We start from the raw sequence: 19,646 nt of genomic DNA, 5'->3' as shown, positions 1-19,646 counted from the left end.
GCTAGGGTGGCAGGCACCCTACAAACAAAGAGATGCTTCCGTGAGGAGCCAGCACCACAGCCTGTGGCCACTTGCCCTGGTTCCTCCACTTTGCCAGGTGGCCCCAGCTAATCACCCCCTGCCCCTGTGCCTCATCTGACTCCCCTACATCAGATATCCCCAAAAGGTTGTCATGGGGCTCCCGTTTTGTGGGGGAGTGGGTCCTTCAGTATTTAAAGGGCTCAGACTTTTTTTTAAAAAAAAGACCAGCTCTGGGAATGCCTTTCAGGTTTAGAGTACATTTTAGAGTATACTCTAAGTGTTTAATAAATGCCAATTGACCAACCAAGAAAACCATCAACCTCCCTTATATAGTGTTGTGATACAATAAACTACGAAATATGGTCCATAGTGGAACACAGGAATTTTGAACTCTTAGGAACTTCTCTTTAGACTACAGACAGTCGAGGGGCAAAAGAAGTACCAGCGCCCAGAAGCATTTCTTACAAGTAAGGCATGGAGTTGAAAGAAAGTGACAGATAGTGGAGGCCGTGGGCACCAAACGGGGATAATTAGTGTCAAGGATTTGGGGAAAAGACCGATTTTATACTTAAATTTTTAGAGAGGAATCCATGATATTAAAGTATCAAAAAAGAAAGAGATGAGAATTCCCATGAAGGGAAAGAGCAGGATGAAATTGACACCAAACCGTCTGTCCCTTCAGTCTGTGCCCAGGCCTGGGGAAGGGTATTCAGTGGTGAACAGAAGATCCGGGATCCATGCCATTTGGGGCCTTAGAGCCTCGTGGGGCCATTATCTACATAGGACATGAATGCAGATACGTGGTTAAATTACACAGAGGTTTTGTTTTATTTTTAACACAGTCACCTAGGAAATATCGAAGATTATGGAGAAAAGAAGAAAGGGGTAGCTCGACCTGAAGAGATGAATGTTAAGAGTAAGTTTAGAAATGGCAGCCTGTCTTACATATTTTATGAGGTTGTTTTTATTATGTATGTACGCCCCTGTGAAATCTTTTCAACTAAAATCTGCAACTCTAATATGAGAGAATCTATAAGAAAGCACAAGTTCTTAGGAAAATCGGCAGTATATAAATCTTTGGGGAAGAAAATAAATCCAAAACTCCCTTAGAAAAGTCGGTAAAAGAACCAGTCATAGAGCTCAGGTCTTCTGGCTCCTCGTCTAGTTCTTTACGACAGAATACAATACAGTCTCCCTGATACTAACTTTTTTTTTTTTTTTTTTTGCGGTATGCGGGCCTCTCACTGTTGTGGCCTCTCCCGTTGCGGAGCACAGGCTCCGGACGCACAGGCTCAGCGGCCATGGCTCATGGACCCAGCTGCTCCGCGGCACGTGGGATCCTCCCAGACCGGGGCACGAACCAGTGTCCCCTGCATCAGCAGGCGGACTCTCAACCACTGCGCCACCAGGGAAGCCCGATACTAACTTTTTATATTAAAACAGAAAGCCAGCTAAGTTGAAGAAACAGCCATATTTGTCTCTCAGGCTTTTAAACTTAGTTTTATCAGTCTACACTTCACTGGTTCAAGATTGTCAGCCATAGAGCAAACAACCGCCACCAGAAGGAAGACTCTAGTTTCTAAATGGCCTTCCCCAGACCCATCTTTCTTAAGAACCACCTGTGGAGAGGCTGGTTAAAGGCTGAAAAGAGAACCTAGGCCCTAACTGTGTAGTCCTTTGTGAACTACAGTGGTTACAAACCCCAGAGAAATGAAATACGATGATGTGCCTCAGCGGCCCAGGCCTGGCTTTGGAATTCTGCAGGGGAGATAAGGTTTCGAGGACCTTGGCAAATGGAGAAACCTGATCATCAGGGTTAATGTGCAAGGCTTGACTCGTAAAAGATTGATTGCTCTTTATTGTTGTAGAGGACCAATAGGGCTTCAGAGTTGTTGGTTTTTAAAAAATATTCCCGGCTCACATCTGGGCTCTTATATAAATCAGATATATCTATCTATAAAATCTGATGGAGAATTGTTTTGCCCCTTTTTTCTTTAATTTTTGTAAGATGGAGAAAGAGAGAAAGGAAGGAAGGGAAGGGAAGAAGGAAAGAAGGAGGAAGGGAGTACGTTTTCTTAAGGCACGATGTTTGCACAAACTAATTGAAAACAAACCTTTTTCGGAAGAGTTACTGCCTCCTTAAAAGTGCTATAATTTCCATGTGAAACGTATGCCTTCTTGCAGAGGCAGAGAGGAGTACCCCAGGCAGTTCTAAGGAGACAGTTTCTTACTGGTTGGAGTATACACACCATGAAGGCTGTTAATTCACAAAATGAAAAACCAGTTAAGTGTTCAGCTGGGTCCTCCTCACCAGTGGCAGCTGCGCCCTCTCCCGCGTTAGTGTCTGCTGAGCTGAGGGGAGCCTCTCCCGCGTTAGTGTCTGCTGAGCTGGGGGGAGCGTGGTCAGGCCTGCTGATCACAGCTCATCTCAGTGAGTTTACGCCGCTCTCTGAGCTTCGTTGGGCATCTCTCCTGTCTTCGTTGAAGTGAGCAGGCCAGGGGTACCAAAGAGGCTCTGAGTTACTCTGTGTATTTAAAACTTTTCTAACTTGCTCTTTGACTTCCTTCCATGTCCCCAGCAGAACCTCTCTGGCTCTACACATGTGTCACTTACACTGCAGTCATCCATTGGTTAATCCCCGCAGCCATGTTCTGAGCTAATTAGAAAGCAACATCTTTATTCCCATTTTACAGATGGAAAACCTGAAGCAAAACAGTGTGAGCTATGCTTAGCCAGTGACAGAGCTCGGGTATTGATCTCGGAGCCTCATTACTTTTCATTAAACTAAAAAGACATTTTACTCTGCCTCTCTTTTTTCTTCTCAAATTCTGTACTTCTCATTCTTCAGCACCCCTCATTGTACATGATGAGTCTGTCCATCTGTGATTTCCACTTCCTCATATGACAGATTTTTTTTACCAGTCATTCATCTGTAGTGCTTTATTTCCTTCTAAAAAATCCGTTTTGGTGAGTCTTGGACATGTGTTCTAATTTCTGGATTAGAAAGTCCTTTATTTCTCTTTCTTATCATTTAAGTTGCTTCCTTACCTAATAAAAGAAGTATAGTGACATTTTAACAAACTTGAAATATCAGAATTGCTTAAGTTCAAAGCATGTTTTTTCTTTTATTTATTTATTTATTTACATCTTTATTGGAGTATAATTGCTTTACAATGTTGTATTACTTTCTACTGTATAACAAAGTGAATCAGCTGTATGTATACATATATCCCCATATCCCCTCCCTCTTGTGTCTCCCTCCAACCCTCCCTATCCCACCCCTCTAGGTGGTCACAAAGCACTGAGCTGATCTCCCTGTGCTATGCGGCTGCTTCCCACTAGCTATCTATTTTACATTTGGTAGTGTATATATGTCAGTGTTACTCTCTCACTTCGTCCCAGCTTACCCTTCCCCCCTCCCCGTGTCCTCAGGTCCATTCTCTACGTCTGCATCTTTATTCCTGTCCTTCCCTTAGGTTCTTCAGAACCTTTATTTTTTTTTTTTTAGATTCCATATATATGTGTTAGCATACAGTATTTGTCTTTCTCTTTCTGACTTACTTCACTCTGTATGACAGACTCTAGGTCCATCCACCTCACTACAAATAACTCAATTTCGTTTCTTTTTATAGCTGAGTAATATTCCATTGTATATATGGGCCACATCTTCTTTATCCATTCATCTGTCGACGGACACTTAGGTTGTTTCCATGTCCTGGCCATTGTAAATAGTGCTGCAATGAACATTGTGGTACATGACTCTCTTGGAATTATGGTTTTCTCAGGGTATATGTCCAGTAGTGGGATTGCTGGGTCGTATGGTAGTTCTATTTTTAGTTTTTGAGGGAAACTGCATACTGTTTTCCATAGTGGTTGTGTCAATTTACATTCCCACCAACAGTGCAAGAGTGTTCCCTTTTCTCCACACCCTCTCCAGCATTTATTGTTTATAGATTTTTTGATGATGACGATTCTGTCTGGTGTGAGGTGATATACCTCATTGTAGTTTTGATTTGCATTTCTCTAATGTTAGTGATGTTGAGCATCCTTTCATGTGTTTGTTGGCAACCTGTATATCTCTTTGGAGAAATGTCTATTTAGGTCTTCTACCCATCAAAGCATGTTTGAAAGCATACTGTGGTAGGATGTGCAGAGGGAGTATTATTCATGTGTCTTTATGTTTAAATAAAGCAAGTCTTAGATGAACACTGCAAATGCAAAAATTTACAGATTTTCACTCTCTGTATTAGGGAACTTCTTGTGATTCTGTGTGTTATGGGTTTTTTGAATTGCAGAGAATAAGGAAGGGCTGGAAGTGTATTCCTTACAAAAGTGAATTTGGCTTTCCTCTGATTTTGCCTTTGACCTCTGACTGTTCTGTCGTGTTCCCTGGTCTTGCCAGCTGCGGCACCCTACATCCATCTTCTCCAGTAGGCGTCCCCTACTGAGGAGACAAAAAGGCACATGGTCAGTTAGCTCGAGAGTCATAATGGTTACAGCTATAGACAAGGATTCATAAATCATGTGTTCTATTGAATTTATCCAATAGTTAATTTCTATTGGATAAGTTTATCTAGTTTAATTTACTGGATCAGTGAAGTCCTATCTCATGGAGCCATCAGGGAAGATACTCATTCATTCAGTAAATATTTATGGATCAACTTGTTTTAACAAATAACACAGTACCAGCTATGTGCTGGGTCCTGGGGACATGAATAAACAAGACCCAACCTCTGCCTGCAGGGGATTTATAAGTCATGGAAAAGACAGGCATGAAAGTTATTACACCATGTTGTGATTCGGCAACATACTATGGGAATATATAAAGTGCACATTTTAAAGGAGAATATAAATATCAGAGAAGGCTTTCTGGAGAAGGTGGCAGCTCATCTGGATCTTAAATGATTAAATAGTAATTCACCAGACAGAAGGGCATTTTATGGAGGAGAAACCAAGAAGGGAGGGGGAGGGGAGGAGAAAAGGCTATGATGTGAAAAAAATATGGTGAGTTCAGGGTAATTCAAATATTCCAGAGGGCTGGAACATGAGGTTCACAGTAGGGGAGCAACAACCATGAAACTAGAGATGGGGCAAAGGTCAGCTGGGATTTTATTTGGAAGACGATGTCAAGATATTGAAAGATTTTATTTTATTTATTTTTTAATATTTATTTTTTTTTAATATTTATTTATTTATTTGACTGCACAGGGTCTTAGCTGCTGCGTGCGGGATCTTCGTTGTAGCATGCGGGATCTTTTAGTTGCCGCATGTGAACTCTTAGTTACGGCACGTGGGATCTAGTTCCCTGACCAGGTATCAAACCCGGGCCCCCTGTACTGGGAGTGCAGAGTCTTAGCCCCTGGACCACCAGGTAAATCCCAAGATATTGAAAGATTTTAGATGTAGAGAGATGGTCAGATGGGGTTTTGGAGTGATTTCTTCAGCAAGACTACAGAGGAATAATTCTTGAGGCAAAGAGATTAGTTAGAAACCTGCTACATTAGTATGGGTGATAGGACTTCCCTGGTGGTGCAATGGTTAGGAATCTGCCCGCCAGTGCAGGGGACATGGGTTCGAGCCCTGGTCTGGGAAGATCCCACATGCCGTGGAGCAACTAAGCCTGGGTGCCACGACTACCCAGCCTGCGCTCTAGAGCCTGTGAACCATATCCACTGAGCCCGCCTGCCACAACTGCTGAAGCCCGCGTGCCTAGAGCCCATGCTCTGCAGCGGGAGAGGCAGCCACAATGAGAGGCCTGCACACCACAGCGAAGAGTGGCCCCTGCTTGCCGCAGCTAGAGAAAGCCCGCGCACAGCAGCGAAGGCCCAAAGCAGCCAAAAATAAATAAATAAATTTAAAGAAAAAATACTAGATTAAAAAAAAAAAGCCGGGTGATGGTGAAAACCTGAACCACGATGGAGACAGGGAGGTTGGATTTAGAGATTACAGAAGAATGATCAGCAGGCTTTCCTAGTTAGATATAGGAAGTGCAGGAGAAGGAGGCATCCAAGGCCTTTCCAGGTTCCTTGGCTATACAACTGGGTGGACTATGGCTGTGCTAAGCTTTGTGCCAGGATATGGAATTAGCTCTGCCAAACAGGGCCAGAAGTTAAAATGACGCTCGTTAAAATGAAACTCTCCCTGCACATCATGGATGTGTAGTACAGCTTACATCTACATACAAGCAACTAAAGAAGAATATCCAGATGATTTAGTTGAACTAGAACTTTATTGTATAAAATTCTCCTTAGGATATATACTCAATTGATTCACAGAAATTTCTCTCATCGTAGAGATAATTGTATTAGTAGTAATTGATCTGTAATACACAAATGTAGTCTTAGATGGTGATCATGATCATTGTTATTAGATGATGATGATGATTATTATTATTATTTTCCTAGCAGACCTGCTAGATGTTGCAAAATGGACTCATTCAAATGTCTTTTTTTTTCATGCCCTGTGTTTGCCCCATGTTGAGAGATAAGAGTGAAATAGGGTTAACATGTAGAATTATAAGCATGTTAAGATAATTGTAAGATAAATAACCTAGAGGTGTTCAGAGGTAATTCCCACACTGGGCAATAAACTTCTGAATACCCCTAAAGTAACTCAACTTAGTATTGTTGGTATCACAACAAAAGTTCTTGTGAATGGCTTAATGAAGGAAGAGGTTAACGCTACCAACTAAAATTAAGATGTGGGATCCTGTATAAGTTTCATTGGGAATTGACTCTACTACTGATCTTGCGATTACTTATAAACATGTTTGCTGTATGTACAGTGCTTTCATGTAAAATAATGGCACAATACAAAATGGACCATTTGTGGTACCTAAGGAAATTAAAACCCTGTAGAAATTCTTCTACATCTATTTTGAGTTCTGTATCTCATATGGAAGAAATCACAATTGTTTAGCAACCATCCTTGCTAATAGATAACATGAGAGAAATATTTTATGAAAATCCACCTCTCTGAGGAGAGGTTAGAAATAACATTCAGTTCAAGAGTGAAACATAAAAAGAAGCAGCAAGTAATATTGTTATAAAAGTGTACTACAGACCACTCAGTGAGCTACAGACGATGGATGGTGCTCTCTTGATATAATTATGGCATCGATATGCTGATAGTCGTGATGGGAGGTTGCAATTAGCTTGATGTTTTCAGAAGTCTAATTCAACTAAAATAGGCTGAGATGTAAGTTCTCCACTTGTCTTTTAGATGATTTTCCTTCCAAGAGGGAAAAATATGGAGACTAAATATTCTGTACTTAATTCTGACCAAAAAGAAGAAAATTTAAGAAGCAAAAATTATAATAGTCTTTGGAGAATTTTACCAAATGAGAGTTCACACAGCGAAGAAAGTGAAATACATTTTCAGAGATTTGGGAAAAAAATATAGATGTGATGGTTAGAACCTATCAAAGGGAATATAAATATAGTTCATGATTGAGGGCTGAGAGATTATACAGTGTAAAATTTGAACCATATAATGCTAAGTAATTTCAACAAAAAATAATATCAAACACACTCTGTGCCAAGGTGTATTTTTAAAATACACACACACACACACACACACACTCATACACACACACTCAATCCTCACAATAACCCATGAAGTAGATACCGTAGTTATTCCCATTTTTTACATACCGGGAAACTGAGGCACAGAGGTGCAATTACTTACTCAAGGACACATAGCTATTAAGTTATCAAGTGGTGGACCAGAATCTGAACTTCCTCAGTATGCCTCCACAGTCTGTACTTTTAACCACCACACTGCTGTACAGTATCCAGAGAGCTCTCTGATGAGCTCACATAGAAGAATCATAGATGAGTGCAGAGCAGGCACACGAAATGTAAGGGGAGCCTTTAGGTAAAGAGTCAGGGAGGCAAAACCCAGAATGCCTTGCTGCTCATTAGAGATGCTGAGGACGTTTAGGCACAGAAAACAGGAAATGTATAGGCCCCCAATTAGTAAAGTAGTGAAGGCCATTAACAGAAAGCACAACGATTCTATTTCTCTTTTGTTTCTGTCTTACTTAGAAAGGGGACTGTTCTTCCAACGAAAGGGTAGGACAACTCGTGGTAAGAAACAGTTGTGAGGAAAGCATCAGGTGGCATCTGTCTTCCAAAGTGGAGTTCAAATATATTATGTTGGGGTGTTTAAGGAAACCTGCTGAATTTGAGGAAATGTGGAGCATGTAAAATATGACAGAACACCAGATTACAGCAGATATGCCTATTCTTTTTTTTTTTTTCTTTTCTTTTAATTTTTTGGCCACACTGCATGGCACATGGAATCTTAGTTCCCTGACCGGGGATCGAACCCATGCCCCCTGCAGTGGAAATGCCTATTCTTAAAACAGTGAAAGCTGAAGAAATTCTAGAAACTATAGACAAAGTTTGACAGTGATCCCTAGAACTGATATGATTGTTGGCACCTAGAACAATGTGATGACGGACAGGAGGCAAAGGAAGGCATCATAGCTGCCCAAGAGCCACCAAAAGAGACTGGACAGCATTTATAGTGGAGAGAATGGTCACTGTGCATATATCTGTCTAGTTAGTGGGCAGAGACAAGTCTAGCCACAATCTCAAATGTGTATGTTTAATTTCCAAATAGATATGAACATGTTTTTCAACTTAGCTCTTTTGTTTTATCAAACCAAGATTTACCGAAATCACTTGTTGTTTCTCTGAAAATGAAATTCTATTAGTCAGTCCAACAGAGGAAGATGTAAAAATGTAAGAATGTTATTCACTTTTTAAAAGTGAGTGTTCTGATGAATAGCCTAAGAACAAAGAGATCTAAGCCTTTATGGGTCAATACCTAGATGGTTCCTTCTAAACTTCAGGCCTTTAACCTGGTTGCCAAAGGGCTGGTGATCCAAACCATGGAGCCCAGAAGTTGCGACATACTTAGTGTTCTCACGGACATGGAGTATTTTAGAAGATACCTCAGTATGAGGCCGAAGCTTTTATATAGTCATTGAAAGCAGCTCCAAACTGAGTGACGTCGCTAAGATTAAAAAGTCTAGGGACTTCCCTGGTGGCGCAGTGATTGAGAATCTGCCTACCAATGCAGGGGACATGGGTTCGATCCCTGGTCTGGGAAGATCCCACATGCCGTGGAGCAGCTAAGCCTGTGTGCCACAACTACTGAAGCCCGGGCGCTTAGGGCCCGTGCTCTGCAACAAGAGAAGCCATCGCAATGAGAAGCCTGTGCACCACATCGAGGGGTTGCCTCCTTGCTCTCTGCAACTAGAGAAAGCCCGCGTGCAGCAATGAAGACCCAACACAGCCAAAAATAAATAAATAAAAGAAAATAAAGAAGTCTACTTTGTTGAGCCTATACCTTTAATCTGTGATTTCTTTAGAAAACTGCAGAAAACCCCACGGCACGGTTTTCTGAAAAATTAGACAGCAGGATGGTTCTGTGAAACATTTCCTGAAGGGAAGATTGAATCTACTTTGCAAGGGAATCTTGGCGTGCATTAGTCAGAATGAGAGCAATTTATAATTTGTTCAGTACTCAGTAAGTACCAAAAAAATTATCCTACAGTTCGTGTAACTAAAATGATAAAGAGAAAGCAAGTCGTTCGTTTCCAGGTAAATATTATTTTTATTACTTATATAGCTCTTCCTGCCACTCATCCCCATTCTATAAGAGTTGTCCCATAATTTAAAGGTTTGGCTGGCACTCGGAGGTTGCAGTACAGTGGGACGTTGTTTGCTTGTGACCAGATCCTTCCTCTTCAAGGGCAGTGGTTTGCAAACAGCTCTTTTAGCAGCAGACTTGTCCTGCCAAATCTTAATGGGTAACGAATGAAAGAGGAGCTTCTCCGAAGGCGGAGGAGGGCAAAACCAAGAGAATGGAGATTGGGAGATTAGGAACGCTATGGAGCACATCCTGAAAATCCTTGCCTCAGGGGTTACGACATGCCATCGAAGGGTGGCCCAGGGATTCTTGGTGACCCTTCATCCCACTCCTTCCTGCTCCAGATGTGCTCTGAGATCTGAGTTGCCTTAGCTCAGAAATATCTCCTGAGCAGAAGGTTATATTTATTCATCAAGGCTCAGTCAGGAAAACAGAAGCCATTTTAGGGATTTCAAGCAAGAGGGAATTGAATACAAGGAATTAGATGTTTTAAAAATTGCTAAAAGGGCTTAGAAAATAGCTGGAAGGAAGCAAAGAGCAAGGAGAACTAGCGGCTGGCTTGCAGGGAAATGAAGAAATACAGGAACTGCGCCAGTGGTTTCACCTGCCTGCAGTCAGGAAGCAGCTGTTGCAGGAGCTCTCCTGGAAGCTGCCGCAAGCCTCTTATTTGCCATCTGCTTGAGCATCTTTCTCCCGCTGCAAGAGGAGAATGATGCCCTCCCCTTCTTTTCGCCTTCCACATCTTTCGGGAGTGCCTCTCACTGGCAGAATCTAAACTCCAAACCCTACTGGCAAGAAGTTGGAAAATGTGCTTCCAGGAAAGGGGCTGGGGATGATGCCAAGATGACAGCAGACAAGGGCACAGACTATTTGCCCATCTCACTTTCTGTAGTAAATTTAATCTAGGGTGATATCAAAAGGAACATAGTCCCAAGAAAGCAAATAAAATAACAAGTCTCCTATGGTGGTAAATATAGAAACCATCTTTCCAAAATAAGCCTGATTCAACTGTTTTAGCCTTAATAGAAGACCTGACTTGTCAGTGTCTTTATGTGCATATTGAAATAATTTGTAACGCAATTTCAGTCTCTTCAAGTGAAATCGCAATTTCTATCATTTCAGGTCAAAATTTCAGAGTCTGTACGGATTCATCATCATTACTCCCTTACCTCTACCACATGGACACGTACTCGTGTGTATATCTTCTCTCTCCTCATAGTGCCTTTGGCAGGAGGGAAAATAAACTGACCATGAAATAAATTCTAATTCAAAATATAAATATAAATATGACCTTTCCAGCCCTATGTGAGTAAGGAAGACCTGATCTCTCAAAAACACAATTTCAAAGCTTTTTTGAATATCCTTTTGAACTCCTAAGATAACACCCCAGTTCACTTTGCTAAAGAATCAAGTACTGGGGACATCCTTTTCTGGAAAAGAGAGATCCTTGTCATTCCTCCCTCACAATAAGGTGAGGAAGACAACTTGATCTCCTCCCAAGCTGCTTTTGAGTGTCATTCCTTGCTTTCCCACCAAACGGCCACCTCCTCATGCCTGCCTGAAATGCCCTCTTTTACTGGATTTGCAGCCCTGAAGAAAATCATTCTCCCCTTTTTGTGGATGAAAAGAGCAAATTTAAGCCTGCCACCCTGAAGCCTTTTTTTCCTCCTGCATGTCTCCACTGATTTGAACATTGAGAGAATTCTGTAGTGTTCTCAGACCTTTGCAGTTCCTTATTTAAAGGTCAAAATGTCATGAGTTTATACAGTTTGAATGTCTTAATATCTCAACATGTGATTTCCTTTCTGTGCGTTAGCCACAGGAACAACTAAGCCCACAGCTGTCTGGTTTTTTGCAAGGTGTTTTGATGAGTAAGGAGATGAGTCTAGGAGTTTCACTCTTCCAGAGTTCCCACTAGGAGATCCAACAATAATAGCGTAGATTTACTGAGCCCTTACTATGTACTAAACATTGTTCTGAAAGCTTTATGTGTTCTATATCGTTGAATCCTTACACAGACCTTTGGAGGCTGAAACAGTAACTGCTCCAATTCAAAGTTTTCACAATTTGCCCAAGGTTATTCAGTTGATCCGAGTCAAGTGGTTGAGTCAGAATTTAACCACTACTTTCTGAGCCTAAACATCGGTAGTTAACCCCAAAGAAATGTTGTGGTAGGTAGAAAAATCAGGTTCATAATTAATATGAGAACCATACTCTTTTACTTCAGGAAATAAAATTATTTAGATTTTCAGGCAATATCCTGAAATTATATAATCACCTGATAGATAAATGATTGCTTCTCTATGTAGCTTACCCTTAACTGGCATAAAAAACAGATTATTAATTTTGGTTTTTAGAAAGTTGGTTCTGGAAGCATCTCTGTGAACTGTTAATTATCCTAGGGATTATATGGCAAGACCAGAATGGATGTGTGAACAGTATTCATGTGTTACTAATGTATAAAGACAGAAATATGGCTGTATATTATGAACCTTCACAAGGCATTAGTCAATAGGTGTGTGGCACCCATTCATCAGCTTAGCCCGCACAGGGAGTATCTGACCCAGCAGAAATGAAAGGGGAGCTGCTTAACTGTTATCTTTACTGCATCCTGGAGAAGTGGCCACGCTTGTCCTCACTGAGTAGAAATTCTCTTAGCAAAATTTACATCTGCAAACCCTGCCCTGTGTGTTAGCAAGTTAATTCTCTCCATATTTCTTACTTCCAGCCTGCTTCAAAGCGAGCTGTCACCAACTACACAGCTAGTCTCGGTGATGGTCTGTGTGCTTGGTGGCCGGGTCAACTCTGTCTTGCAGTTAAGTCAGTTGTCTGTGTGTCGTCCGCATAGCAATAGGATCAGAGTGACCAATGCTTCTAGAATTCTACCTATTTTTCTCATCAGGTTTTCCCATTAAATGCATAAAGCTAGTATAATCCTTCCTTTACCTGAAGCTATATAGATAAAGGAGAAGAATACTGGGTTTTTGTCACTTTGTCATTTTTTTCATTCAACACATCGTTACTGAATATGTAATAGTAGTAGTAACAGTAATTGCCTTATATTAAGCCCTTGTGTGCCGACGCTATTCTAACTGTTTATACCTTTTCTCATTTAATATTCAGAATCCCGTGAGGTAGGTATGAGGATTCTCCTTTTACAAGTGGAGAATCTGCGATGAGAAGTTCACCCAAATGGTATATGAGAAAGTCAGAATTTGAACTCAGGTCTGTCTCCAAAGGGTACCATCTTGTTCATTGAACTTGATACTTGACTGCAGGTTGCAGAAACTGCTTTCTATGCTGGGGCTACAAAGATAAAAGTGAGGTTGTACTTGCTGTCAGTCAAAAAGGTGATGTTTATTTCTCAACTTGGCCCAAACTTATGAATGATGCAGCTGCCTGAGCAGGAAACTCGTGAAAAAAGGCAAAGAAAAAATTAAAATAAAGAGGGATGACATATAGGATTTTCATTTTAACTCCTTTAGTTCTATCTTTATTTGTGGCACTTTTTTGCTGTCATATTGGGTTACATGCTTTCTTTCCGTTTGGTTCAGTTTTACCATTTGTAAATGGACCTAATGTTTCTAATTTACCCAGTGAATAAGCCATCCCCTTAGGCTCTTTGGAAATTTTACAAATGCAGAGCTGGAAGGATCCTGTTTGAACACACGCATAAATGTTATCGCTTCGCTGTATAATATTTTTGCCTCTAAAATTCTGTTAAAACTTAAATCTGTGTCGTTTTTTCACCAAAATATCTGGTTAAGTCTTTATTAACATTTTAAGATGCTCTTAGATGCAGGGTTGTTTTTGCCTCTCACTGTTGTGGCCTCTCCCGTTGTGGAGCACAGGCTCTGGACGCGCAGGCTCAGTGGCCATGGCTCACGGGCCTAGCCGCTCCGCGGCACGTGGGATCTTCCCGGACCGGGGCACAAACCCGCGTCCCCTACATCGGCAGGCGAACTCTCAACCATTGCGCCACCAGGGAAGCTCCTAGATGCAGGGTTTTACAGGAATACAAAAGGCTTACAGAGTCCATGGAAATCTAAGATAGCTCTACAATAGTGTCTTTCAACAGAAGGACAGGAGCTATTCATTAACGTTTCCCCCCATTTCTCTTTCACGTCTGGCAGGACCTGAACTGGCCGTACCGCACACCTTTTCAGTAGACGATTAGGTTTTTACTAAGCCTCAGGGAGGATTATTTGGAATAAAAGAAAAATCAATCTTAATGTTTCCCCCCAGGACTGAAAGAGACTGAGGTCTGTTCTATCATTCCCAAGGTGTAAAAACCATGTGTGTGTGCCGTTTGCACTGCATGGAGATAGGAGTCTAATGCTAAATGTCATGGAGGTCCAGGGCCTGCTCAAGCTTGTGACCATCAAGCACTGTTTCGTGAGGAACTGGATGTGATTTTCCCACTATGGAACTCTGCGGTGTGTAGGATAAACTGTTGGCTCAGAATTGGCCTCTCTCCTTGGTAGCCTAAGGAAACAGCTATCCTTTTTTACCTTGGTTCTTACTTTTGATTTGTTCTTCACAATGGGCCTTACACAAATCTCCCTTGCTTTCCCTGTATAGGTCAGCATTTGGCATAATTCTGCAGTTTCAAACACTCTTAGGCTTTCTGGAGCTTCAGTTTCTTACCCTGAAATAGAATAATGTCACAGGCTACTAAACTATTTGGAAAACATAGGTTAACAGCATTGTGAAGATATAATGGGAAAAAAATTATGAAATTCTTTGGTTTGTTCTTAACTTGAAGATTTAATTCCATAGGCATTACTGCTGAGTGTAAAGAAGAGCTATAGACTATGAGAGATACCAGGAAGAATAAGTTATTGCCTTTGTTGTCCTGGGTCTCACAATCTACCAGGGAAAATACAGTGCAAGGTGAAAGTGGTGAGGCCAGAAGAGGGGGGCAGAGAGTTACTAGAGTTCAGGGGACGGTCCCTAGCTTTGTGGCAGGTGCTGTGTTAGGGACCACATTCCCCATTTTGGTCCTCACAACAAGGCTCCGAGTTGTAGAGATGAGGAAAACGAGGCTTGGGGTTGTTAAGAAATGTGTTCTAGAGGTGACTAAAAAGTGGAAGAATACATTTTACTCCTTTGGGAAACAATAGAAAAGAGTATGGTTTCACAGAGATGAAAATTACTCTTAGCATCATCCACAAAATTAAGTGCAAGTTATTTTTTTTAATTGAAATATAGTTGATTTACAATGTTGTGTTAGTTTCTGGTGTACAGCAAAGTGATTCATATATATATATATATATTCTTTCTCAGATTCTTTTCCATTATAGGTTATTACAAGATATTGACTATAGTTCCCTGTGCTATACAGTAGGACCTTGTTGTTTACCTATTTTATATATAATAGTGTGTATCTGTTAATCCCAAACTCCTAATTTATCCCTCCCCCCTTTCCCCTTTGGTAACCATAAGTTTGTTTTAAGTGTCTGTGAGTCTATTTCTGTTTTGTAAATAACTTCATTTGTATAATTTTTTTAGATCCCACATATAAGTCATATCATATGATATTTGTCTTTCTCTGTCTGCCTTACTTCACTTAGTATGCTAATCTCTAGGTCCATCCATGTTGCTGCAAATGGCAAAAGTGCAATTTCTTTGTCGAAGCTGGTCTTCGGGTTCTTTTGGTGTAGGTTTTGTTTTGTTTTTGTTTTTGTCTTATAATAATACATTCCCAAATAAATGTTATTGAACATCTGGGACATTGGGCTGGGCAGTGAGTGGGACAGGCATATACACATGTGTATGCATGCACATACAGGTTCTAATCTGAATAATGCATAATATGTCCCCATACTTTACCATCATAATTTTATAGGTCAGGGAGCAATTTGAGTCAGCATTTTGGTTTTCAAAATCAATTGACTTTGCTAGTTTAAACCCAAAATTTCTAAAGTAATCGGGACTGAAAACAGGTAGTTACTGTTTGGGGGCAGAAGAACCATTGCTTCTGACATAGGAAGCAAAATGGAGAGAACCTACCAAACATGGTTCTTAGATAAGGCCCATACTTACGTAGAAAAGAACTTAAAACTAGGTTCTAAATTGTTAGGAGAGTGGGAAAGAGTGACTATATGACTTGATAATAGGGGCTAACGCTAGGGCTGTTGGCAAAGAGTAGCTAGGTGTTAAAAATGTGTTTCAGGAAAGAGAAAGAGTGATCGGAAGAGTCACCATGAAATTTTAGCTTGGAGTAATTGGCTTAGTGAAGGAGGAAGAACGTCTCTATCATAGGAAAATTCAAATTAGATGCTAATAAGACAGTAGATTCTTTAGCATGTGAAAATCACCTATCCATACTGGAAGCCAGTAGGTTTCATAGATAAATAATTTAAGAATACTTATAGTTAAAAAAAAAAAAAAAGAATACTTATAGTGCTCGCTTCGACAGCACATATACTAAAATTGGAACGATACAGAGAAGACTAGCATGGCCCCTGTGCAAAGATGATGCGCAAATTCATGAAGCGTTCCATATTTTTAAGCAAAAGAAAAAAAGAAGAATACTTATAAGTGCCTAATGTGTACAAAGCACTGGGGTGGAGGAAGGTTAGCATACATATGCTGCAAATAATTTAAGGGAATGAATAAAAAGTAGGGATAGTGGGCTTCCCTGGTGGCGCAGTGGTTGAGAGTCCGCCTGCCGATGCAGGGGGCACGGGTTCGTGCCCCAGTCCGGGAAGATCCCACGTGCCGCGGAGCGGCTGGGCCTGTGAGCCAGGGCCGCTGAGCCTCCACGTTCGGAGGCTGTGCTCCGCAACGGGAGAGGCCACAGCAGTGAGAGGCCCGCGTACCGCAAAAAAAAAAAAAAAAAAAGTAGGGATAGTGGTGCAGAGAAGTTAAGAAGGCTGAGGATAGAGCTAGCTGGCATTAGAGTTCCAACTTGGATCTGTGGTATTATAGTGTAGGACACTTTTAAATCCTATCCTAGTGTTGGGCTCGATAGTAGCATATCCCATAGGTATTTAAGGAGAAAAAAGAGGTTAGATGGGGGTCTCCTGTCACAGCCCCCATTGACTCTGTAAGCCCCAGGAGTTCTTAGTGTCACAGGCTAATTGGCATCCTTAATTTTATTTTTTTATAATGTGTGCCAGATTACAGCATCAAAGGATCTCAAAATTATTTCCAAAATCTAATAATACATTGTTCTAGGAGTTAGGAAGGTCCTATTGCCACCATTTTCTAAATAGGAAAACTGAAGATTGAAAACTAAATAATTTTATCCCAGGTTCAAGCAGAGATCTTATGTGGTATCTGTACAAACAGGAAGAGGAGTCAGAAATAACGATTATACCAAAATTTGATCTTCTAAACTGTTTTCCAGTGAGAAAATCTCATGAGATCATTCTTCATTGTCTTTTCCCATCTTCTAAAAAGTTTGAATTCACAGAGTTAACCTTACTTTTCCTTCTATGACCATCTTCCCCTTTTCAATTTATCACTTTCATGACAGCTGATACTAGTGTAAGCTAATATTGCAACAATTTTAGATAATATTGCAGATGCACAAGGACATCCTCCTATGAATCAATTAAAGAAGTCACAGTAAGTTGCCATTGAAAGTGTAGCAGCTGCATCCTTGAAAACAGATGCTCTTCTGGGTCTGAATGTGTTCAATTTTGACTAATTTTAAGACCTAAACAGATTTCAGTCTGGTTAATATTAGGATGTGGAACCACTTGAGACATCCTAATGGCCTAGGCTGATTGCTTCTCCGTGACAGTTAGTATATGGCTTTCCTTGAGAGATGCTGAGTATTCGATATGCCAGGGATTTTATTTCAATAGAAGAGAGAGACCCCCAAGTCTTGGCTTCAGGAAGGTGGACTCATGAAATCAAGGTGACTTCTAAAGGCAATACAATTTATAGAAACAGTACTTAGGCTGTAGGGATTGGCCAGAATTGTCTTAAATTGTACTTCTGCAAGATTCCTAGACAGCCCAGGAAACCAGCTGTAATAAATTACTTCCCTATCCTACTCTGTCCCTAGGATATACTCAAGAAACTAAAGTGAAAGTTATAGTTGTAAATGGCGAGTCGTTCCTTCTCCTGCCTGATCTTTATCAATCTGTTATTATATGAATTATTTGTCATGTTACATCGGTCAATTAAATCATTTGTTCTGTTTAAAAAGGCCTTGATCAAGCTCCTGTAATGCCTCCTGTTATTCTGCTGGCCCTGAAAATGTGGGTGCGTGTGTGTGTGTGTGTGTGTATGTATATGTGTGTGTATTTGTGTATTTGTGTGTGTGTGTGTGTGTGTGTGTGTGTGTCTGTATAAAATCCCTTACTTGAAGGAGTTAATGATCTGGTAGGGATACATACTGATAAACAGATAATATCAATGGAATATGATAACTAATAGAACTGTGTGAAAAACACAACCAGAGGAACAAGTGACCCTGCCTGGAGAATCGGGAAAGACTTTCTGAGCAGAAAGCATGAATAGTTCAGAAAGAGGAATAAGAGCCATCAAAGGTATAGAATCCTAAAACACCATAATATGTTTAGGGAATTTGCTTTAAAAGGGTGGCAGGTCAAAGGGCCCAGAGTTGCGGAAGAGGGAAGTTGGAGAGGAAGGAGAAAATGATGAAAGATGGAGAAAAACTGGGTTGGGCAGAAACCCAAAATCATGGAAAGCCTTGCTAAGGAGGTTCATGATATAAGCAATGGGAAACATTGATACTGTTTTTACAAGTAATTGACATAGTCAAATTTTGTGTCTTAGATAAATAACTGTTTAACTTATATTTAATTAGCTAAATATGGAAGATTGAAGTAAGGTAGGGGCCAGGCACTGAGGCAAAGACATCAGTTAGGAGACTATTGCAGTAGTCCATGGAAGAGATGAGGGTTCCACCAAGAAAGTGAGCAGATACAGAAACGACAAAATATATTAAGAAAACATTTAGGAAATAAAGTTGGCAGAAATTATTCCTTGCTGAGGGGAGTGAGAGAGGAGATTACTCTCAGTATTTGCAGCTGAGATTTCCAATAGAAAGAGAATTCAGGATAAAGAGCAGATGCTAAAGATAGACTTTAGTTTTGAACACATTGCATTTGAGAGGCCTGCAGGATGTACAGTAAAGATAGCTTGCAGACAGTTGATCGAATGTAGTTTAGGAGTCAACAATTCCAAGATAATAGGAAAAACCATGAAAATTGATGAGCTCACTCAGAGAGAGCATATAGAATGACAAGCAAGGGAGACCAATAGAAAAAAAAAATCCCCGGGAACCCCAGCATTTATGGGTGCGCTAAAGGAAGAGTATCCAGTGAAGGAAATTATTAAAACAACGGCAGGGAGGTGAAAGGACACCCAGAGAACTTTGGTGCCGTACAAGCCAAAAGAAAGCAGAATTTCAAGAAGGAAATGGGCAGTCCTGTGGAATGTAGCAGAGAGCCTTTCTGAGGGTAGGATTGAAAAGTGCCCAATGGATTTGGCAGTTAGGATACCATTGGTGACTATTATCAGAATAATTATTTAATAAACAGGTGAAAGCAGAAATCAGATTATGGAAGAACTAATGGAAGGCAAGACTATGGAGAAAGCAAATGCTGACAGTCCTTTTGAAGTCTTAGTAAGAATCTGAGGGACTTCCTTGGTGGCGCAGTGGTTAAGAATCTGCCTGCCGATGCACTGGACACGGAATCAAGCCCTGGTCCGGGAGGATCCCACATGCCATGGAGCAATTAAGCCCATGTGCCACAACTACTGAAGCACACGCTCTAGAGCCCGTGAGCCACAACTACTGAGCCCACGAGCCACAACTACTGAAGCCCGCGTGCCTAGAGCCCGTGCTACAAGAGAAGCCACCACAATGAGAAGCCTGTGCACCGCAACCAAGAGTAGCCCCCGCTCGCTGCAACTAGAGAAAGCCCGTGCACAGCAACAAAGACCCAATGCAGCCAAAAATAAATAAATAAATACAATA

The 19,646-nt window shown here is 40.9% G+C and overlaps 1 protein-coding gene and 1 non-coding gene across 3 annotated transcripts in view; both read left to right on the top strand.

The window, feature by feature from the left end:
• Positions 1-19,646, top strand: part of EXOC4 (exocyst complex component 4) — an 807,055-nt gene that overhangs the window by 715,055 nt on the left and 72,354 nt on the right. The gene's annotated exons all lie outside the window — the stretch shown is intronic.
• On the top strand, positions 16,088-16,194 carry LOC115851967 (U6 spliceosomal RNA). Its single transcript, XR_004038982.1, has one exon. It is a non-coding gene; the product is annotated as a U6 spliceosomal RNA (small nuclear RNA).

The sequence above is a fragment of the Globicephala melas genome, chromosome 9 (assembly GCF_963455315.2).
Source record: "Globicephala melas chromosome 9, mGloMel1.2, whole genome shotgun sequence".
In the NCBI taxonomy this organism is placed as follows: Eukaryota; Metazoa; Chordata; class Mammalia; order Artiodactyla; family Delphinidae; genus Globicephala; species Globicephala melas.
The sequence above is the reverse complement of the archived record's forward strand: the minus strand, read 5'-3'. Positions and strand labels throughout refer to the sequence as shown.